We start from the raw sequence: 24,159 nt of genomic DNA, 5'->3' as shown, positions 1-24,159 counted from the left end.
ATGAAGACAACAAAAAGGCAGCAGCACCAGTGAGAAAGTGTAAACACCACTGGGCTTTAATGGAGGATAACGAGCTACAGCACAGGGACGTTCACCCGGCAGCGTGCTCAAGTTCAGGATATTACACTTAACCCTCAGGAACAATAGCCGCTTCTTCTTCTTGTTCAAGTAGTTTTTAACACAATATTTAAACCAACTCTCACACTTTACGCCCACCAACCAGTGTTTCTCAGTGTGTGCTTTCAGTTTCAATGAAATCCCACCTGACGTCATGTGTAAGAGGCCTGTCTTCGTGGGAAAATTATGTCGTTGTGTTGTTATTACAATGCTAAGCTGTAGTAGTAACGTTAGCAAGCGTACTCGAAGCTAAGGTGCTACCTGCAGGGACCGTATGTGTGTGTGTGTGTGTGTGTGTGTGTGTGTGGGTGTGGGTGTGAAAACTTGGAGCACAGGTACAAAATCTCTTCCTGACACAAGCCCCCCCACTTCCACCACCAACACACACACACCTTCAGCGCAGAGAGCGCTTCCTCAAAACTCTCCAGGAAGTACGGTGTGCCAGTGCCGGTGTTTAGCCTGGTCCAGGGTCGAGGTGGGGGGGTCAGTGCAGAGCCCTGTGTAAGGCTATAGAGTCAAGAAGGATGACACGGAGCTTGTCACTGGCTGACAGCGACAAGAGTCATGAGCTGCCACTGCTCAGAGACTCAGCACTTGGCCAGCCTCCATCACATCCCGGCCTCAGCCTCTTGCATACTTTGGACTTTGTAGATCATTATGGTTTAGTGCACATTGTGTTTTATTTTTGCCCCCCTGAAAATGATTTCCAAAAAGACATCTTTCGGCCATGCTATCATTATGATTGAGGCATTGTCACATGGTGTAGTTCTTCTGCATCTGTTCTTAAAAATGAAATTGCCTTTAAGGGATAGTTCCCCCCCAAAATTAAAAATTCACTCATTATTTACCCAACAATATGCCAATGGAGGGGTGGGTGAAGTGTTTGAGTGCACAAAACACTTTTTGAGTTTCAGGTCTTGTTCATGGTCTTGCCCTAGACATAGGCAATACTCACAAGTTCTTGCTGATGTCATCACGTGGATGACACCACAGGAGGAGTATGGAGGCATTTTCAGTTTTTTTTCTTCGGTTTGAAGTTTTCCCCCAGTAACTTAAATTGTACTGGATTTGGCTGCAGCGCTGTTCACCCCTGAAACTCCAAAAGTGTTTTGTGGACTAAAATACTTCTCCCACCCCTCTATAGTGGTGAGTAGATAATGAGGGAATTTTCATTTTTGGGTGAACCATCCCTTTAACCCCCCCTTAAAAGCCACACTATCATCTGCTTCTTTATGTGGTAAAGACTCAGAGAGACCCAAGATGTCAGTAGTAATTTCTTGAAGATGGGAATGCTATTATGTTTCATTCCACTGAGTCATTTATTCCTGGTGACAGTCTGCATACTTCTTGAATGCACACCACATGGCGATCATTTAGCAGAGGAGTGATGTGTGGGGCTCGAGGGAAAAAAGTTGTTTATTCCTTTACTTAAAGTTGAAGGAGCATCTCTACAGGCAACATTAAGCAACCAAGACTCTTTAAAGTACCACTTTACTTCACTGTTTTGCAGAACATCAAGTTCGACTTGATTCTTTGAATTCTGTTGTGCAATATTGCATCATCAATAATGATGTTGTTGTTTTTTTGATCCCCTCTTCAATACCATTATTGACTGAGAACACAGGAGACTGTGAGAGGATGACCTTCCTGGCCTTGTTTTTGAATGCCATAGGGAGGGAATCTCCAGAGAGCCCACATTTCACTCTGTAAACTCTGAAACCTCAATGGTTTGTCAGCAGTTTTGGCCAGCTCCTTTGCTCTCGGTGGGAATAGCACAGTTCCTCTTTTAAATCTTGCCGAAAAAAAGGTGGGAGGCCTGTAGTCTAAATTCCAACGGGGTTGGGAGAGTCTCTCAGGAGACTTTGATTATAAGTGTTTTGGTCATGTAATCTCTGGTTTCTGTTTTTGAGGTCAGCAGCTAGGCATCATGATAAGTCTGTGCCCTCTCTTCACATTTTTTTTCACTGGAAATAAGATAATATTCAAGGTGATGATAGCTGCTACAGTTGGCCTCCTGGATTTATTCTCAGCTAGACTGAAAATGGATGCCTGTTTCTTCATTGAATGCTCACAGTGCTGAAGTAGGATCTGACAATTTAATGTTAGGATTGATCTCAGATGTCTCTGAGGACATCAGATGTCCACCATAATAACGTAGATTCCCGCTGCATCACACACCAACATATTGATCGCCTAGATGGCTCCACTGAGGTAATTTAGGAACTAATGCTGAAAAAGCACTTAACATCAATATCTGACTGGTAGTTTTCGTTGCCAGATATTTCTCTGTCAAGAAACGGTCAACACTTCCAGAGATAATACAGTAAATCTATGAAAACGCCTTAAAGTGACCCACCCAAAGGAGCGCTCCATGAGCGGTCAGCTGGATTCCACTCCACTTATCTATATTTTACATGGTTTTGAAATATAAACAGTGTGTTATCTAGATCATTGAAAAAATATGATAAAAGCAGAGGTGACTGAGGTGATCACATTCTATCGAGCTAAGGATATTGTGCAGTTCAAAGCTGTGGACGTGTAGATGTGATTTAAAACAATATAGCACATGTAAGACACACTGTATATTGTCATTGTTTATAAAATTGAGTTTTAGATGATGCAAATGAATAGTTGGGGTCTTAATCTTCTGAGCAGTACATTTCAAAATTGGAATAAAAAGATCACATTTTGAGATTGTGTGCTAAGAAGATTGTGGTATGATTTCCTGGGAAGGTCGCCCACCACTGTGTCTTTGTAGGCAGCCGGGGTAAGGGTGGGGTCGGATGCAGCGGCTCAGACAAAGCCCTGAGTATGAGGCTTTGCCCCTGGGTTGGTTGTCTGAACAGGTGTCTTGGAGCTGCAGCTCCGCATAACTCACATTCCCAGGGTTTTGTTCCTAGCGTGGAGGGTCACTCAGTAGGGGGAGGAAGGTGTGGGAACAAGAATGCTTATGTGCCCAGGGTTCAACTCTGAAAATGAGTCTGAGCAACCTGCTTATGGAGACAAACACTCAACGCCATTGCAACTGCCTGACTTGAGTTGCCGAGATACCTGTCACCACGCCATTGTGCTGTCTGTGGTCAGCTCACAAAGCTGAGAGTTGGCGTTCCAAACTCCTCGTCAGCAGCAGGGCTATTTTCTTGGAGCTCAAGGTTGGGTAGGATACAGTGGCTTAAGACTCTTAATCCAAGCATTAGTTTGGATCACTATCAACTATCTCAGAATCACAGGACAGTGCCTTATCTGAGAAGAAACCTTGTCCACTACATTGCACCAAACCTCTCTTCTTGATTTTAATGCAAAGCAGCAATGTTTTTCAGTTTGATGGTAGGTCAACAAGTCAGGAAATACGGTAATAAAAGAATGTGGTCATTCTGGTACTGAAGTAAAGTAGAATAAGCAGATGTTAGAATGTAAATAGAGGTTGTCACATTGCTCACGCTGCCTTGAGACTCAGTTTCCTCAGCGTTGGCTTGTAATGAGTTCACTGCCTCTTCATTAAACACTGAGTGGATTCTGAGTCCAGGTCTCTGAGCGCTGCCGACTGACATGTTGAGGGGAACAGCCATTGCTAAACTTGGCAACATATGAAATATGAATACAAGCATGTTGTGGCTGTCACTTAATCCAATTGTACAATATGAAGATTGGATGATCAAAATATTTTCATACTGGGTTTTGTGTTTTGGTCTGAGGTCTTAGAAGTTTCTCCATGATTGCCCTTGCGCAAAGTGTTGCGGTATAATTTCTTTCTGAAATGGAATAGCTAAAACATGATGAGATTACTAAAGCAAGCTTCTATAAACTACAAGGACATATGTGTTGTCAGTAAAAATATAATTTGATTCAGTCTTAGTTTTTCACTGAGGAACTCATAGTTATGGTTGTGGTGAACTGAGCAGTATATAAACACAGGGTAAAACATACATCTGCTCATCCAACCATCCTTATACACATGGACACACCTGGCTCTCCATTCATTCATCCTTTCATTCCATTCATTCATTCTCCTGCTAACAAAAACAAACATTTGTCTCTCATTTCATTTATCCATCTTTTTGTCTGTGCTTCCGCCTTTCTACGCTTAATCACCATCTTACTCCGTTTTATCACTAATCTCTGTTGCAAGTCTGCAGTGGACCTATGAGCCTCCCTCTGCACTGCTGATACCAGACAGAGGGATTAAAGCCATGTACTTTGCAGGGTCTCTGGTAGGGTAGCAGTTGATAAGCATCACCAGTACTGATGTTGCTGTGTTGCTTTGCCCCTGCCTGTGCCCTACTGAGGTGTAAGATTTCCCTTTGCACCACCTAACTTCCGCAGTGCTGCACTGGAATGAGCCCAGCCAGCAGATGCCAGCCATCAGACACCAATGCTGGCCACGTTGTATTCCAGCTTGTGTACATAAAACGCCGCCCTCCTCGTGGAGGCATGCTGCTCTCTTGACTCACTTATCGTTTGATGAAGAAAGCAGAGAGATAGAAAACAGCGGGTGTGGGAAAGCAGGTCGGACCCTCAACCCCCAGGAAGAAGGTTAACCTATGATGTCTGAGCTCGTGTTTTAAGATTTTAGCTGTCAGGTTTGTGGTGCTCTATTTGCGAAGAACAGTAGTTGTCTTTTTCAGCTATATCTGATGCCTCACTCCATGTTTGCATTTACAGCCAAGGACTAACTGTATGTCTGTAACAACTATGTTTTAACCACCACTCACCTGTCAGGGAAGGATGGGATCTCTTGACTGATGTAAGGCTTATTTGTCATATGTTTTAATAATGAGGGTTTTCCATGCATGGCCCCCAGCTAGCATTACAATGCCTATTCCCCTTATGGCAGCTCTGTGAATAATTCAACACACTGCGAGCAAACAGAGCCGAAATAGATCGAAAGCGTGTTTGTGGTTCAATTCAGCAAATCACAGCAACTGTGGATAATTTGTGTCATTAGTATGCTGCTACAGTGTGCTCATGGTAATGGAAAGTAGGCTGAAGGAGTTCAAAAAGTCAAATGGTGTAGATTTGAGCATAAGCCACTGACCAAAATACCACTTGCCATCTTTGCCACATGATCCAACAGCCTTGAGTGTGCGCTATCAGCATGAGAGGAGCTGTGTCATCTCTTGGTGATGAGTATCGGCTGCTGTATTATTGGACCATGAGGCTGCAATATTTCCTGCATTCCTTTTGCATGCCTTGATCACAAAAGCGTACTACGGTATTAACTTACTTAGATATAGACTGTCATCCGTCTATGGCTAATAAGGACACACTTATTTTGTAGCACACACACATTACGGGCTGATGTCGTTACCATCTGCTGCTTGTTGCTGGGAGAGTTGTTGCTATATCAAATAACAGAGGGGATCACAACTTTGTGACGCAAACACTGTACGTTTTAGAAGTGTAATGGTGAGAGGGTCTAGATGTTAAGGTCACATGAATAGTATGTTCACTTTCAGGAGAGATATTTGTTCTTTGTTTGATAGAAATAAGCTCCCTTCTCCCTTCTGCTGTCGTCTGTTAGAGATCACTCCAGGTAAAGTATCCTGCTGTCACCACATGACACCTCATGGCTTTCTAGCTGCAGTATAATTTGAGATCATATGCAATAAAGAATAGTGCAGATGGTGAAGTGTTGCTTACCACTTTGCTTTTTAATCTCCTTGTAAATCTAATATTTACACACACTCACTCCATGAATGGCTGCATATAGTTATATCATGCTTCATATCCTCAAGATATGTAACCTTGCCGTAGTAAGGCCATAGCATTGGTTTGTAATGTTGCGTAACTATTTAAAAAAAATGTATAGTACATACTTTTACCTGCGCCTAAATGGTGCCAGAACAGATACCCTTTTGTTCAAAAGATTGCAAAGTGATGATAGACAATAACAGTTTTAATTAAAATTTAACATGAACTCTTAACAGTTAAAAACTTAACCCAAACTACAATAATTTAACCCTAAATAACAGTTCCAGTGCCTGATACAGCAAAATTCTATAGCTTCAATCTCGCCATCAATTGTCTCCCCATCGCCAGGACCAGCTGTTGTGCTTGGCACATGGTTATGCAAGCAATCAAACATCATCAATCTGCTTTCAAATGTATCCTGTGTGGTGCCAGGTGCTTCATTATGTTTGTGACGTCCCTCCTTCTACACTAAATTATTTTCAAACCTTTGCTGCATGTCCTGGTGTCGGAATCCTTTCATGTGATATGCAGCCACACTTCCGATCGTGTAGCTCTAGGCATTTTGTTGTCATGTCAGCTAGAGTTTTAGGTAACCACAAGCTAGCTGTTGGCTGCCAGAGGCATTTGAGAGTCTGTTTGCCACCAGAGTTAAGTGTAATGTTAACTAGGCACACATGGTGATGTAAATGTTGCCTGTAAGCAGGGCAACTATTTTAGTATATATAGCTCAGGCAGCAAAATGAGGCACCAAAACCTGCGTTGTGATTCGTTCCAGAAGGTCCTGAAACTGGCGCTTGATTGGCACCGGATGTTGGTACCCAGCACTATTAATTTGATGACTCGTAGGAAACAGGAGGAAGAAATAGAGATGCCTGTTTAATTTGGTTTGCAGGGTTGTTTGTCACGGTGGGTGGGGTCTTGTAGAGGCCTTGAGCCCAACAGAATGGATCTGATTAGCCCAGGAGGTTTTTTCTCTTGCTGTCTGTTTCTTGTCAGTTGTCAAAGGCACCCTCCAGACAGAAACACTGGCTTTCACCGGCTAAATCCCCACCTTTGTGCGAGGGCCGTTTCAAATAATGTCAGCTGTAGCTCTGTACACTTGTTGCTGTGTTTCCTGCTACCTCCTTCTGGCTGCAGGGCCCCCAACACCCCTCCCAAGGCTGCGTTTTAGTTCGCCTGTTCTTCTGTACCCCTTTTTGCCTTTCGACTACACCAAACAATACATAATTGATTGGCAAAAGGAGGTCTGTGTATATGTGCGTGTGAATGCTCACTTTTGTCTCTGAACTTGAAAACGTGTTCTCAAGCCTCTGTGTGTATGTTTGTGTATGTGTGTGTCAGACAGGCATCCATTCATCTTCAGAACAGTATAGACCCAGTCTTGGCGTATTCCCTTGTTGCTCATTGAGTGCAATTAGAGCAATTTGACTGTGAAAACCCCTTCACAACAGCCTATTAGAGCCATTCACCATGCCATCTTCACCCTTTGATGACAAGGCCTATGTGATTGAAACTAGTCAGGCAGGATGATTGTAGACAAGAAGATAGGAACGTGAGGTGTCTAAACAAATGAGAGACTATGTGCTGTACTCTGTTCCCTGTAAATCAATGTACTTTTGTTGGACACTGCCCATTATCCTGCCTCATAATAGCCATTTCTTACAGTACATTGTTCACTAACTGGAGGGTTTAACGTCTCTAGTTGTAACCCTAGGCCTATAAGAGTAATTAGGTCTTATCAGATCTAGTGGAAAGAATAAGCATTTCTGTGACATAGAGGGCTTAACCATTGCATCTTAAGAAAACATAGCGTATGCACTGAACATTTATTCAACAGCAAAAAATTGGCCAGTAATTGAAATTCCAGTATATAAAACAATATAACCACGTCCTATGAGAACACAATGCAAGCATTATCAGCTAACTTGACCATGGTACCATGTGTTTACCCCTTGGTTTTCAATGCCAACCCTCAAAACATTTGAAATTATTGATTGATTGATTGAATTTGCAGACACCGCAAGTAGCCACTGAATTAATTGGCATGGCAAGCGTGAAATACCTCCAAACAGCTTACCCTTTGTTTTTAGCTCATTTCATGCTATGTAAACTCTACTTCTCTTTAAATGCACAGGAGCATTGCTTATGCATGACGTAGTATGTGTATGTTGAAGAACCCAACTGAATTGAAAAGGTTGGATCTGAGTTGGCACTATATCGTACTGATACAGGATCCAGCTATTTGAGATGATATTTATGATGTTATTGAATCTGTGCTTCCTTACTGACTTCCTATTAATTGTGTGAGTGTCTGTGTGTGTATATCATAGAATCTTAACACCCTTTCACCAAGGGTGAGATATATATTGCTTATATATTTAAAGTAAATCTTAAATTAGAGTAGGGCCAGTGGACAATACCATTGTCCATAACCAATGGCTGACAGTCATCTCAGTGTTGAGCCCAGTAATGGCACTGCATCATAATTCACAAATTAGCAAACCCTTTGCAGATATTTTGAGTCGTCAAAGTAGGAAAAGCAGGGATGTCATTAACAAAAACAATGGCACTGTTCTATTCAAATGTTCCTTTAGGCTGTGCAAATAGGTCAGTACACAAAACAACAGGCCTCAGACACTCACTGCGGTTACATGTGTCCGATTGAAACTCGATTTCTGGCGTTGTCGGGTTTCAATCGAAGATCCATGTCATGTAACTCCACAAATCTAGATTTCTTGTGTCCGACTGAAGTCGGATAACCACCCCCAGATAAGTGGATCGGATTTGGCTGTATATCGGACAACGCGCGCATGTAACTCTGGAAGCTAGACAACAACTGGAGATGACGTCTTTGCGCATGCTTGAGATCCTGATTTACTCTATCCTGATACTGTATTTGCAGTGATTTGTTTCATCACTGTGATCTACTGGGTCAAACTGGTGAAGTTGTGGGCAATCAGGTTGCTTTATTTTCTAGTGTGATGGGTTTTCTCAGTCACAATACCCAAACTGCAAAAACTACCCAAACACATTTCCTTCAGTAACCATGTACTCATGTTGTAGCCAAGTGCCAGTTTTGCCACATTAGTAGTTAAGTGTTCAAAAGCTGTCTTTGAAGGTTCAGTGTGTAGATTTGAGTGACATTTAGTGGTGAAGTTGCATGTTGCAGCTGAACACCCCTCACCTCACCCTCCCCTTCCATACACAAAAGAGAAACTGTGGTAGCCTTAGTTCTCATAAAAACTCTAAATGGTTTTAGTTTGTACAGTTTGCACTACTGTAAAAGAGAGCACCTGCTCCCCATGTAAATATAAAGGATTTATATATAAATTGCCAAGTCTAGGGTAAAGAAAACAACAATTCATAAAATTAGATGATCACACAATATAGTGAAAACATCACCAGTATTATTTTATATTCAATTTCTGCCAATAAAGACCTTTAAGTGGCATAGATTATACAAAACCTGCACGAGTAGCTGCCATAATTTACATCTAAACCTGCCCCCGATATAATTTGGTATTTGCCCTTTACTTAAGATTTAAACAGCTGGAATCACTCTCTGCTGCCTGTCATATGGTGCTGTAGTATCAAAGGGCAAGCTTCTCTGCTAACTTAGCTCTTAGCTCACCACTAATTGCTAAGTGACCCCCTGGAAAGGCCTTGGAGCGGAGGTTCTTGGCTCTGGTGAAATTAAAGTGTGATATATATATAGTTTGCTTTGGAATGGCAGGCTTTGATAACAGAAGACATGTGGTGTTGGTGCAGCAGTGTGTGTAGGAGTAGTTTACTTTGTCCACAATGGTGGAAACGGGGCCATCTTGTTGTTTGATGAGTCAGTTTGGATTTGAATAGACTTTGAATAGATGGCAGGGTGGAGCTGGGGTTTGGTTTACTGGGTCAAAGAGTTTATGGTGCAACGGACATTAAACAAGTAGAACAGAAAAAACTCAATACACAATATAGAATATATAACGTACAATTAGTACGTTCAGTCGCTTTAATCAAGAGGACTTAATGAGAGCACACCATATTAAGTGTTTTTCGGTTTCTAGATTTTACCCTCCTGTCATCTCATTTCATGTGTCATCACACAGACACATGATATCACGTTACACTCTGAATTAGTTTCACCCATTTTAGGATCCTTAACACCAATAGCTGATATTAAATGGATTCAGTTCTGTAAGCAAAAGTAAGAGAAGTTTTTCTCCAATAATACGACAAACAAGGACAGATCAATCCAGATTTGGGAATATTTTATCAATCTTTTATTAAGAGATTATAACCTCCATTATAATCTATGCAAGACCCTAAAATTAGCCAGACTGTACTTCCTCATGACATTTTAAGTTTCAGGTGTTGCATAGTATCTGCACATGTTGGTTTGGTGCTAAAGGATATAGTTTTGTTCGTTGAAATTTAATATTTTTACTTTTAGCAACCCAGTAGGTGAGACAGTCAATAAACGCATCCACAAAATATAAAATGATTTGCTAATGGAGTTGGCTTTCTGTCGGATTGACATGTTGCTGAATAAATACAGCGCCTGCTACTGACTTGTCTTGATTTCTAAAGTGTCAAATCAAAATCAAGTTTTCTGAAGGGTGACAATAAAATTATCAACAAGAATTATAAGAAATAGGCTATTCATCTTTTAGTTTGTCTCTTTTAAGATATCTAATGTGATGTATGAAATGATATCTACGAAGATCCTTAAAGCTTTGTATGTAAGTTCTCTTCCAAACCCGCTCTCTCACAATTGGACATTATTATATCTCTAGAGTTTTTTTCTATCCACCCAGTTTCCTCTCTTACTTCCGGGGTTGTCGGCACCAGATCAAGACAAAGCAGCTCTTTCTCTGGCTGTTTCGTCCCTTCAGCGGCTGGATGCTAATCTGACTGACCATCAGCAGCTTCTGTCGCGGTCAGGGAAAGAGAGATACAGAAAGGCTGCGATAGATAGCGAAGGAGGGGTAGGAGCGGAGGGGTGCTGTGGCATGGAGGGTGATGACTGGACCATTTGGCATCCGGTGAACAGAGACTTATTGTGTGCCAGTGACACACACTGCTTCTTTACAGGAGGAAACTGGTGTTAAAGCTCCTAATGCTGATCTGCCAGGGAGACATTTCCCAACCACACACCTGACAACAAAACACTCCGAATTCACATCTTCAGGGATATGATATTAACAAATGTACAATATTTAAAGGGTCAGTTTTCATTAAACGTGCCTGGAGATTTGTTTGAGGGTCTGAAGTAGAATATCAGGCTTCATGTCAAATCTGCAGAGATAAACCTTTGGCTGTTGATCTGACAGGAAACTGCCGTGGAAAAAGTCTCATGTAAAGTATCATCATTAGTCAGTGTCATAGGATAATGCTGTGAGCAGGCTTAATATAGAAACACCAGTCATAAGGGCAGAAAAGGTTAAAGATTCAAGCTTCGTGTGAGGAAGAAATGGTCCTTACTTCTTAAAAGATAATCTAATTTAGCCAGTACACTGTCTTCCTGTTGTGCTATCTTGAGACATTGACTTGCAAACATTAATTTGAAATGAAATCTGAAAATGAGTAGATTGCATTTTGAAATTGAGCTCTTATGACATCTTTGCTCTACGTGACCTGCAAAAACCTAGTCTGCTGCTACCCATAAGACTGGTGACAGAGCTGCTTGTGTTGCAGAAAGGATTAGAGTTTATTTAGGATGGGCAGACTTTACCAAAGCTCATAGTGAGGCATTGTTCTGCTTTCTGTCTGTCAAAACTAACCTGCTGTTGAAATTTGTTCTGAAATCCAGGTGTAAAAACTTCACACTAAAAGCTAGTTTCCTAGTATTACATTACATGTCATTTAGCTGACGTTCCTATCCAAAGAGACTTACAATTATTGCATTCAACATCGATAAGGTTTCAGTTTCTTGCCCAAGGAAACTTTGGTTAGATTGTTTCTACAAATCACTCAAATGTATAATATGTAACAATTCTTCATTACATTTCTTGAAAAATGACCAGATCTATGTTTAGGCCTATATATATATATATTTTGTTGACTTATGCAGTGTTCAAACCCAGAGAAATCCATTATTTTATTCAAGGCAACGGGAAAAAACTCGGATTATTTCATAGGCAATGACATAGTTGGTGTTCTTCAACATGTTTGAGAGCATACCTCATTTTGCGTAATCAGCTGACAGAGGGGTCGGATGTCAAGCAAAGAGGTCAGCTAGCTGTTTTAGGCTTGGGTTTCAAACCAGTTTATTGTTTGAACCGTACTAAGCAATGGGTCTCAACTGTCATGACCCTCCTCCGCACAAACTGTATTCCAAACAAATACTGTAGCGGCTGATTTTGCTGAGTAGTACAACTTTAGCGAGAGGGAGGAACTGATAAAGAGTGAGCTCAGCTCTTGAAGTGTTTGGAATAAAAATAAACAAAATCTCGGGTAAAGTGTTGAGTGCTGATGACGTAGCGTTTTTAACCTGATAAGATTAATCTTCTGCTTGTCTGTTTGTGTCACAAGTTAATTTTAACATTGAAAAGCTCTGAGACAAGACTGGCACGAAAAGCTGTAACCTGGTCAGTTTGCAGTGAGTCATATCAGCTAAAGTCTCATATTCAGAGCAGCTGCTTGATGTGAGGTCTTATCACTTCCTTCATTCCCTTCTATCATTATATCAATGACCAGTCCAGTTTTGCTTTACAGTCTGGAGACAGCTGTTTGCAATGAATGAGTAACCAGCACTGAAATGGTTTCTTTGTTATTCAGTGTTTTTTGTTCATCCTTCTCCACTAGATGTTTCACACTGTGGGTTTGTTTGAGAGCCCAGATAAGACAGATAAGAACTGTAGGGAAGATTTAATGTCTCTACATGATTTGTATTCCCTTATTATAACATTTGCGTACCTGCAGAGACACATGTATGCATTTGGATGATACTGTCGAGCATCTTTATCTTGTCATGTGATACAAAGTGTTGCTTTGTATAAGAATTGTCTGTTAATAGCAGCAGTTTTTATTGGTAGGGAATAAGAAACTCTGAAGAGGCTCCCTTTAAGATTATACATTGAACTGGTTGGAGATATTTGCAGACTTACAGGGCTAGTTCACAGCAAAAATAAAAATTCAGTCATTATCTCCTCTGTAGATGGAGGGGTGGGGGAAGTGTTTGAGTCCACGAAACAATTCTGGAGTCTAATACAATACATTTGAAGTCCACCTAAAAGTCTCAATGTCCTCTGCTCTTGGGTGCGTTCACGTACCCTCAGGCACATGGAACACCGCACATTCCCGTTCAAGGGCACACTCGGTGGTGTGTGCTGGTGTGGCTGCGTACACTGGCTACTAGGGATGAGCGAGTACAGCATTATCTGTATCTGTATCTGTATCTGTTAACCAAATGAATTATCCATATCCGCATCCGTACTCGGAGTGGGCGGGGCCTAACCCGGAAGTGGGTGTGATTTAACCCGGAAGTGGGCTGGTTCAACATAACTTTCTTTTTTAACTTTGACATTTTTTTATGATTTTTTTATTTTTATTTTTTTTAAATTTATTTCCACACCAGGTGTGTGTGTGTGTGTGTGTGTGTGTGTGTGTGTGTGTGTGTGTGTGTGCGTGTGTGCGTGTGTGTGTGAGTGAGATGCGAGGGACGTTCACTGTCTCCCGGAGAAATGAACACTGTGTTTTTAGTATAGAAATACGTGAATTATATTCGTTCACAAGTCATACAGACTGGTTTTGTTATTTTCACTTTACATTAACACTTAAAGTTTAGTGCAGTGTAATTGTTTGCCGTAATAATTAAATGCCAGTGTGATAATAGATGACAATTTCAAACCATACAAACTGTCATGTTGTACTGTATTTAATAGAGGTTTACTTTACTGTAAAGTAAGTGTAAATGTAAAGTGAAAATAACAAAACCAGTCATTATGACTTGTGAACAAATATAATTCACATCTTTCTATACTAAAAGTGTTAGTGATGCTAAAAACAGTGTAATTTACCTCGTCTGGAGTCGAATATGAATGTTGGGGCTTGCGGACACTTAGATGAAACCACACGAGAGTATGGAGGCATGTTGTATTTTTTTTCATGTTGTTTTATTACATCTGAGGAGGTCGCCTTGGATGAAACACTGTTTACCCCTGAGACTCCTGAAGTGTTTTGTGGACTCAAACACTTCACCCACCCCTCCATTGGGATGGTGATGATTAGATAATGAGTGAATATTCATGTATGTCTGATACTACAACACTGAATATTTAAGATGTCTCAAAAATCTCCGCTCAAGGCTGCAACAGGGTGAAAGGCTGCAAGACAAACTCTTGTGCACACTGGGTTATATTTGCACATCATGTCTGCTGAAGTTCACCATGCTCTTCTCTGTCAGTCACACACTTGGGAAATTCTCAGTCTGACCTAAGACTACAAAAAGGAATTTTCCCTTTCGGTGTCAAAAATAAATTAACTGCAAGTTGGAGACTTTGATTTGCAATTTTGTTTTACTTTTGAGAGTTTTGCGTTAACACGAATTGTTCGTCTATGTCAGTCAGTGAAGCTCAAGGCCCGTCAAATTCTTGAGTATGACACGACATGCGTGATTTGCAATTACAAAGTGCAGACATGAATGAGTTTTTGTGTAATGAGACATCACACCATTTGTTTGTCTATCCATGACAGCCTTATTTTAACCATTCACATACAATTTGATAAAAATCAAAAGTGAAGCCAACTTGCTGGCTGCAGTATAGTCATATATCCGGCCTCCTCCATGTTAGCAGATGGTGCATGGATGAAACTAAAAACCTCAAATACATTTTTCACAGATTCTGTTCTCATCACACTGATGTTTGTTCATGTGTTTATGTTTGTGATGAGTTTGGTTTTTACTTACTTATTTTATTGATAGCTGAGACTGACTTTATTGGTCAAGCATGCGTATCAACAGGACCGTGCTACCACAGCTCCATCCAACTACTACTACTACAACTACTGTAGAGACTCGTGCTCCAAATGCTCAAGATGGCAGCGTTCGTATTCTGGCTTCATTTCTGGATAATGGACACCTGTCATCCATCTTTTTATACAGTTTATGGTTTTACCCATAGTGTAATGACTTTAACAAGGTTGTGCTCTTTGTTCACAGTTGACGTTTTGCAATGTGCTCGCTTCGTGGGCCACATAACTCAGCATTACCTCAGTTACTCTGGATGATAGATGCCAGATACTCCTCCACTGCTCATTAAGAGTTATCTGGGGTTTCTCAGTAAAAGGATGAGGGTATTTTTCCAAGAATACACTATCTAGAAACATTTAAGAAGTATCAGTATGTTTTAGTAATGGCCACTCCCTAGTTTCACTGGGAAATCTGGGACATGTAGATTGCTGTTGTGTTTCTGCAGTGCCCTGAGTATACTCTCAATTCCTAAAGTTTTCACAGGGTAGTCAATTTAGTCCTGGTCTTGTTCCTTCTTGTGATGCTGAGGTGACGTTAGATCCAGTCTGAATCATTTAGTTGTTTATTTATCATCTGCAAATTTTGCAAATAAGGTGGTTTCTTCCTGATTTGTGATGAGTCATGAGAACCATTTGAGCTTATAAGTCAGTATTTCAAAAAAACTCCTGAGCCAACTAAGGTTGAGACTGCAACAAACCAGCAAAGTTTCACATTTATTGAGCTGATATTGGCAAAACACAGCAAAAAAAGAAGACGTTTGATTGAAGATCATTGAATTTCCACATTCATTCTATTGTTCACCTATAAAATTAACCTAAACAGTTGAAGGACTTGAACATTTTAACCTAATCACACATTTTGCTTGTGGTTTTTCTGTAAATACATTGTAGGAAACCTTAAGAAAACCCACCATATTTTAAGGACACTTTAATTTTTTTAATCCCAGGCTTTACAAGCTGCCTCTCCAAGTTCTCCACTTTCACTTACAAAGCAGCAGGGAGATGAGATGCAGGCTGTGGTGGAAAGTGATACCATTCTGCTTGAGTGGAGGAGGAAGTACTGGCTGTACGTCACTGTGTGTGTGTGTGTGTTAGGAATGTGGAGGAGAGAGCGCTTCAGAATGTGGGAAATATAAAGAATATGGAAAGGTGTGTGTGGGATTCTTCTGTGTGTATTATGATTATCAGGCTGCTGACAGGTGCTGCTTAGCGTCTTTGGAAAAGGTCGGTGTAGACATGAGGATAATTATTAGCCCAACAAAATGCCTTTTAGCCCACAACACACTAACACGTGATGCATGTGACAAAGGAGGGCACACATAACTGAAAAGAACTGTAGGCAATCACCTCAATTACAGGAACAGTGAATAGAATGTCTGAATCTTTAATTCAAGAAGAACCACACATTTGATCCACTGTGGTGCAAAGTGCCCCGTGACCCTTTTCATTGCATTGTTACACTTCAGTCACTTAAAGACTTATAGTATTTAAATGAGGTGAGTCACATTCAGAGTTTGGGGCACCACTCTGGATACTCAATTGAGGCATTGTTGTTCATGCCCCCTCCCCACTTTCCTCCTACTCTCCTCCTCCTGGCAGCCCACACAAATTGACTTGGGGTACCGGGAAATGGGGCTGCAGACCCTTGTTTTCAGTTATCACTCTAATATGTTCTCGTAACGCATAGCACGGTGGAGGAATGTGTTAATTGGTGGAAGTGACTGGGAGATAAAATAGCAGGTCTTTTGTTGTTGGACCCTCCTCTTCTCTTTCCATTCCCAGCCTCCAAGGGAATCCAACACAAAGTTGTTGAGCTGCTTTACTGTACATCAACCTCCACTGATCTCTCTGCTAAAACCTGTTTGTCTTTTCCCCTGAACTCCACTGTGTTTAACTGCTAATTGCATGCAATAACTCGCCCGCTGTTGGTTTTGTTCCCGTTCTGACGAGTGTGAAATTACCAGGAGCAAATGATTCAGTGCAAACACAGAAAGTAATGACTGAAGATGAAACATGCAGCAATGCTTTGCTTTAATATCGGCCTCTCAGTGGTCCAGAGTGAAAGTAATTGTGACTAAACTATCACCCTCTTTATAGATCCTCTTTCTGCTGGAGGATTTATCATTTATTTGGATTCTCTTCTGCAATGCTGCAAAAATCACGGAACAAAGAAGCTAATAGTGTCAAATAGTCAATAGTTCTTCATTTCAAGTAATGAGCGTACTCGATTTTCATCTTTAATTTACCATGTTACTATTTGCTTCAATCACAGCCAATTACATTATTTGTTGCCATTCTAACCTTTTGAGCACAGACATGTTGTTACAGGTCATGCACTTTGTTGCGTTGCTTCCAAAGGTTAATGAATTGAATTCAATCCAGCACATCCAAAACACACACATTGTGTTGTAATGTTGAATCAACCCTTTAGGGCTGGAAAGTCTGGACCAAGGTACAAGTACATATCTTAATTGTAACAATTTGATCTGGTTAGTATTGGTTTTACTTTGTAATTTCGGGAGCACACTAAAAGCTTTTATATGACAAACGTACATCCTGTCGTCATCGCCTATCTGGGCCGCTTCCACCTATACTTGACATTGATTGGTTTATAGATGACTGTGTGTCTGACATCCGTGTGTTGTCAATTTGGCGAGGAGCAGTCTTTCCGTTCGGATGAAGAATGATTCATTTAGTTAATTTCATTGTCACTGTGATATCATTATGGTATTATTACCAACACCAACAACTTCAGGTGCAGCACTCGATACTCGTTCAAATGAGCCGGATGAACATGCGTGTCGTTCAAACATCAGTGCAATGCAACAAGCAGCCACAGCAAATGACAGAAAATAAAGTTTTGTTGCTATTGTATCCTGCTGCACACAGACCTGTTTTTACATGCAATTACCTGAACTATGTTACTGCTGTGCTTCCAAAAGATTTTTATCTTGTACACCTAACCTGCACAACCATATTGTTGTAATGCAACACCAACCATGCTTCCTGCCTCTAGTCAGATCTCTGGTCTAAAGCCGTTTTTAGACATGACCTCCGGAGGAACTCTGGAGAATTGGGTCTGGATTTTCTCCAGAGGTTTCCATTCACACATGAACAACGCAGCGGGAGATTCTCCGCTCAGATGCATTAACAACAACACAAATCCTCCAGAGGATTCAGATGGGGGGCGGTGCAGCAGATAGAAGCAAGGTGTAACATACTAATTCTGCTGTGGAGATCACATTGTGGTTTACATGTCACCTCTAACTCTCTACATGTCTTCTACCTGTATGTGACAGCTTTTTCTTTTGTAGTCTGTTATAAGCTCCCTCCCCCCTTCCAGCTCCCTCACTGGGAATCCAGTGGAGGATTTCCTGCTCTGCTCATCAGCTCATACTTTAAGCTAGGAGGTCAGGTGGAGAAAGTCTGTAGAAACTCCTAGGCTCTCACTTGGACATTTGCGTTTATAAATACAGCCTTTGCGTATAAATTAAGGAATATGACCGGGCCTCAGTGCATGTCTGAAATCAGACAAGGTGTGAAATAAATGCTGTGGAGCCAAATAGATGTTCAGATCACATTGCAATCCCTTGTTCTTGCTCTGACAGGCTCTGTCAAGCCCCAGCCCCGTCCATCTAGAGTTACAGCTTAACACTTATCTAATCAAGAACCAGAAAGGCAGGACTCTGTGGGTAGACAGGGACACACACATAAAGTGAGTCGCTATCAACCCCATCATCCTTTTAGCCTACCAGCTTTATCCTGCAACCTGATTCTAAAGCTGCTTTGACTCTAGTAACAGACCAAAGTCTTACCAGAGCCCCACTTGGCGCCTTGTCAATCTCTTTTAGTAAGAGGAAGACAACTGGGACTTATACACTGTACTGCAGGACACATTTTAGATCTATAACTCCCTTTCCAAACTAAAAACAATCATCCAGAACTCGAGGCAACAAATACAAGATGAGCAACAAAAGGGCCACAATGTGGCTGTTGAGCTTTTGTTGCACTTGGCATGTGAGCACAGTGTATGTGTGATCACAGGGAAAATCACAGAGTTTAATGACGTTGTAATGGTTGCAGTGAGGATCACGGTCGGGGTGAGCAATCAGACTAAAAGAGATTAGGTAAGGCCGAAGGTTTGGCACCTCCATGCACTCACACATCCTCGCTGACACACTTCTGGAGTATTTGGTTGCAGGTTGACCAGTGTGGGATGGTAATTCGGGAGGTGTTGATCCTGGACATTATTGCTGCTGCCAATGGGCCAGGGGACCACAACAGCTTGTGCAGTGGAAAATGCTGCATTTGCAGTCTTAAAGGTCAAGTTGTGCATCTATATGACATAAAATTGACATGATTGATTCTGTAGATCTGTCCCATCTGCTCACAGACGCGTGTCGATGTCAATCTCTTGGGGATAATAAAATCTAGAAAATGTGATTTGCTGAAAGGATTAGAAGAACGCACACATGCTGCTCTAATTACATCTTTGTGAAAGACATTGGTTAACGCCATTCAAATATCTATTATTTGGCGCTTTCACATCCATATGAATGCAAACCAATACTCTTAGCGACAAGACCACCTCTATAGTTTTATTTTAACATGAAAATATCTTTCAGAAGATCCATTACAGACACATTAAGGTGTAAGATTTGAGTTGAGACTTGGATGTTTGGGTGGAGTCCTCATTTGAGTGCACATTTTTGGAATGTGCCCTCAGGTCGCTGGGGCTGGAATGATTTGCTAACAGTAGCGTATACAGCTTGCATTGGATTTTATCTTGATTTTCCACAAATTTGTGGTTTACAGATTAAAATCTAAAGTATTTCCCAACAGGGTTTCATGATTGTGAGTGCAAATCCCCCTCTGCTTCTGAGTTGGGTTGTGAACCCTCTGCCATTCACAGTTGTTGTGGAATTATTTTCTTGATCCACATTGTATGTTTAGTTAATGAAATTGACATTGTGTTATGCAGCACATTCAAAATTAGATTATATAATTGAATTTGAAATATTCAGGAAATCAGCAGTAAATTTAATCAACACATGTGACGGGTAAAGCAGCAATACATGTAACCAGTGAGCATTAGAAGCAGAGAGAAATTTGGATTCCTTACTGTTTCTCCAGCCAAGAATAAAGACTAAAACAATGACAATAAATATAGATATACAAAATATATTTATGGGTGAGTGTACACAATACAGTTTGTGAAAACATACGTGCATCATAATACAATAAATCAAAACATAAAAATGCAGTTCATTATAGTATTAATTCTGTGTTAAAAAGTTTTGCTGAGGTCAAGTTGTAAAGAAAAGTGCAGAAGAGTGCAAGTGCAGTTTGAGCACACAAGCAGAGCAAATCTAAGCACAAGCAAGGGCAATTTAGTTGCGAGCACAGGGATTTGAGTGAAAACATTCCAGAATCTGAATGTGAAATCAGTAAGTTTCTCAAACTGAAAGACCACGCTCTTAAATATAGAGATGAGAAAACCCTATATGAATCTCCCATCAGACTGATGACCCACAAGCTGTTTCTCTGCACACACTGTCACAGAACTTGTCCTGCAAAGCCTGAATGGGTTTGATGCATGCTAACCCAATTGTTTCCATGCCAACAGTGATAATATTAAAGCTTGTGCAAATATCTGAAGGAATTTGCATCATTGTTGTCTTCACTATGTCAGCCACAGGCTTCACTGTGTTCAAGCTGGGAGCTTGCTGTGCACATATAATTGTGTGTATCACAGGGCTTATGAGAAATTCAATTGGCCGACTCTAGTGGGTGTTTAATGTTATTGGGGTCTGCTAACATGCAGGATGGTGTGATTTATGGCTAACAGAGTGTTTCATTCTTAAAACACCTTGTAAAAACATTTGTTACCTCACTATAAAAATACACATACTAATATGGTAAGGTCTTAAAATCAGCAACACCTTTATTGCATCTCTACTGCACTTTGCTGCTAGGAGTTACATTGTAAGATATGTCAGGCCTCTCATGCTTTCCTCTACTAACCCACATGCAGGGTTGCATAGTTTGGATCCTCATACTCTTAAGATTCCTCTTAGTCAATAGGGTGAGTGAGGGGCTCAGCTGCTGGTCGCTGCTGCACATCTGTCTTTCTGTCTGCGAGCTCTCATCAGGGTCAGGTCTGGGTCATCTCGAAGACTTGCTCCAATACTCAATAGGATCATATGTCAACATAGAGGGGGAAATTAAAAGTGACGAATAGGGAGCAGAGTGGAAGTGGCTGCATGGGCTGGGGGTGGAGGAGAAAAGATGTGTTTTTTTGCCTTGAAGAACAAAGACTTCAATGCCTTCTCTCTCTGTGGGAAAACTGGGTGAACTTCTTCTGAATCTTATTTTAGTTATCTGTAACCATGCTACTGCTTTTCAATCACGTTAGCTCCTTTATCTTCTTTGTACTATGCTCTCAATTGTTTTTTGTGCTGTTATCATAACTGTAGTATTTGCAAAGTGTTTATGGTAATATTTCCCTGTAAATACTAAGCAATTTAATTATTTTTTGTTTTATGTTAAGGTTTCAGATACAGATCTTGCATACTGGTGGAATACAAAATATTATATTGATGAGGAATTTTGGAGGCAGCCAGTGACTGAAAGTCGACTGATGCTAGTAAAAGCGCAAAGCCAATGTCCCTCAATGTAGCTTCCATAACTTAAGAACCTAATTACCCAAAGATGTCGATTAAATTGTTGTCATACTTAACTTTATCCATAGAGGGTTCAACTGTTTCAATGCTGGCTGCTGCATTACGTGTTGCCTTTGCATTTTACATTAGAAATAATGCAGCATTGGACACACATCTCTTTCACTTTCAAATATCAGCAATGTTAAGTCAATGTGCTAATGTTCAATGATGCAGAATCATGTGACAGGTTTAAGCTTACTTTGTCACTACACACAAATCAACAGATTGCAGAGACTGTATCGAAAAAGCTGCAGTGTAGTGCTTGCGTGACAAACTCATCGATAAACCATATGCACTGACCCTGAAATTCCTTCGTCCTTTCAAAGAATAGAGAGCATCATTTAGTGGCTTCAAACATTTCGCACTTGTTGTAGATTTAAACATTAGATTGCCATTTTTGCTCATCAATCTAAACTGAATAACCCACAATAAAATTGTACATAATCTAAGAATTAACTGAAGTCTCTTATTTACTAAAGTATTCAGATCAGTTCTTTGAAGAAGCCCCTTTGGCAGCAATGAAGTCTTGGCAGATCCTCTCGAGCTCTGTTGGACTGGATGGAAAGTGTCTCTGAACTGCCATCTTCTCCGCAGATGTTCTGTCGGGTTTAGGTCTGGGCTTGAGACACTCAAGGATAGTCAGACACTGTCGGAGTTTACCGGCTGCATGCGTCGGGCCATCGTAGGTCATGATGGTTATTAAATCCATTTATAATTTAATCTACAAAAAAATTAACTGAACAAATCTTTATACTTTCAGAAGCCAGTCTGGGAAATGGGTATCCTTGACTTTCTACTGAAGCCATTCTTCTTCTGATAAAAGCAGCAGTAACATTAAACATTTCAAAACTTTCTGCCTTCTTTGGACATTGTATCTTCTCCTAACAGTGTATCTTTGTCAACCCTTGGCCTGTTATGCACTTTGTGGAATCTGTCTGGGTTGGTTTTGGCATTCTTCAAAACTTTTCTCACACTGTTTTTATAACCACTCTCCTTTTCTCAGACACAGGCATCATTTAAACCTGCCTCTTTTCATAACTGCTTCACAAGAGGCCCTAACTGTCTCTGGGCGCTGTGTGGGAGGCTGATTGAGGATGGGGGAGCATTGAGGATGCTCAGTGGTTTGGAATCCTCGCAGTGTGAGTAACAGTGCGGATGCGAGAGCCGTCACTGTGGCTGATTTACACCCGTGTTTGGGTCCTGTACAGGACGAAGGGGGTAGAGAGGGCAGAGCTGCGCCCTGTGTGTGTGGTGGTTTATGGGAAGAATAGGCTCCTGTGGTGGCCTACAGAGGGAAACACCTCCGGGATGAATGCAGGATTTGGTCACTGGACGATAAATGTGGTATGAAATTGTTGTTATTGTTTTTCGGTTTTGCCTGGAAAGACATTTCATCTTGTTATTGAGGAGGATGTGGATTTTCTTTGTGTGAAAGACAGTTTCCAATTTTTCTTTTCTCTCTGTTGCATTTTGCTTTTCTCATAAATGGCCTTGGTTCTGTGCCCTGTTTTTATAAAGCACCCTTTGAACAAATGCAATCATGGTTACAAAGGAGTTATAAAACATAGGATGTTAAAAATGAATTCAAAATGAGTCAAACATTCGGAATTAGATAATGCATAACAAAACAATAAATACTAGAAAAGACTGCAATAAAGGCAAGTTAGGGTAATAAAAAATCTAAAACAGATTAGGCTGCAGGATTACAAATCTTACAGATTTTATCTTTACCTCCACCAAGGTGGTTATGTTTTCATATTTGTTTGTTTGTGTGTCTGTTGTTTAGCAAGCTTATGAAATACCTATCAAAAGGATTACCACAAAACCTGGTGGAAGGATGTGGTATGGGTCAGGTAAGAACCCATTCAAATTTAGTGCGGATCCGAATCAGGGGACGGATCCAGGATTTTCTTTCCTCTGTCTTAAATATTGCGATATAGGGAGTTTTTCAGCATTTTGTTGCTTTTCCAAAGAATAATTCCTGGAATCCTGAATAAAATCAGGCTTCTATTGGGGTTATATTTATGAGTGTGTGCAATTTGATGTAGATCCAATAAAAATCAGGAACGAGTGAATTTAAAAGTGCTTTCATAAAGGGACTGTTGGGCTTAGGTGGAAGAGCGAGCTCTCCGAGTGACATTATAGTTTATTTATAAGGTATCAGTAATGAAGTATCTGTCTTGTTGTGTATATCCACAGTTTCACTGCAGAGCATCTACTTATTGCAGACAAAATGATGCAACAGCATCAGCTGGGTGGCATCTAGTAATTGTTTGTTTTCTGTCATAAGCAGCTTAGCAGGAGGATTATCAGTCACTATACAAGTACTGCTTTTGTGTTAGAGCTAGGGTGAGGGCCTGTGTCTTATCTGACAAGCCAAAACAGAGAGGTTGAGTCTGGGGATGCAACTAATAACTATTGTATTTTCTGAGTAATCAACTAATGTTTACTATTACATTTCAAAAGAAATAGTGGGGACAAACTGTGGAAAATACATTATACCAAAGTGACTACTTCAACCGTTAATTTGTTGACCAACATTTCAAAACTGAGGAATATTTAATTGAATATTCCCTATAATAAAGAATATCTGTAAATCATTGTGTCAAAACAAACAGCAAGTTTGGTATTTTCATATAACAATCACTTGATTGTTAAACTCAAAACA

At 40.6% G+C, this 24,159-nt stretch overlaps 1 protein-coding gene across 1 annotated transcript in view; it reads left to right on the top strand.

Annotated features, from left to right (window-relative positions):
- mpp7a (MAGUK p55 scaffold protein 7a) overlaps positions 1–24,159 on the top strand; it is a 134,729-nt gene that overhangs the window by 126 nt on the left and 110,444 nt on the right. The gene's annotated exons all lie outside the window — the stretch shown is intronic.

The sequence above is a fragment of the Limanda limanda genome, chromosome 20 (genome assembly GCF_963576545.1).
Source record: "Limanda limanda chromosome 20, fLimLim1.1, whole genome shotgun sequence".
NCBI lineage: Eukaryota > Metazoa > Chordata > Actinopteri > Pleuronectiformes > Pleuronectidae > Limanda > Limanda limanda.
The sequence above is the reverse complement of the archived record's forward strand: the minus strand, read 5'-3'. Positions and strand labels throughout refer to the sequence as shown.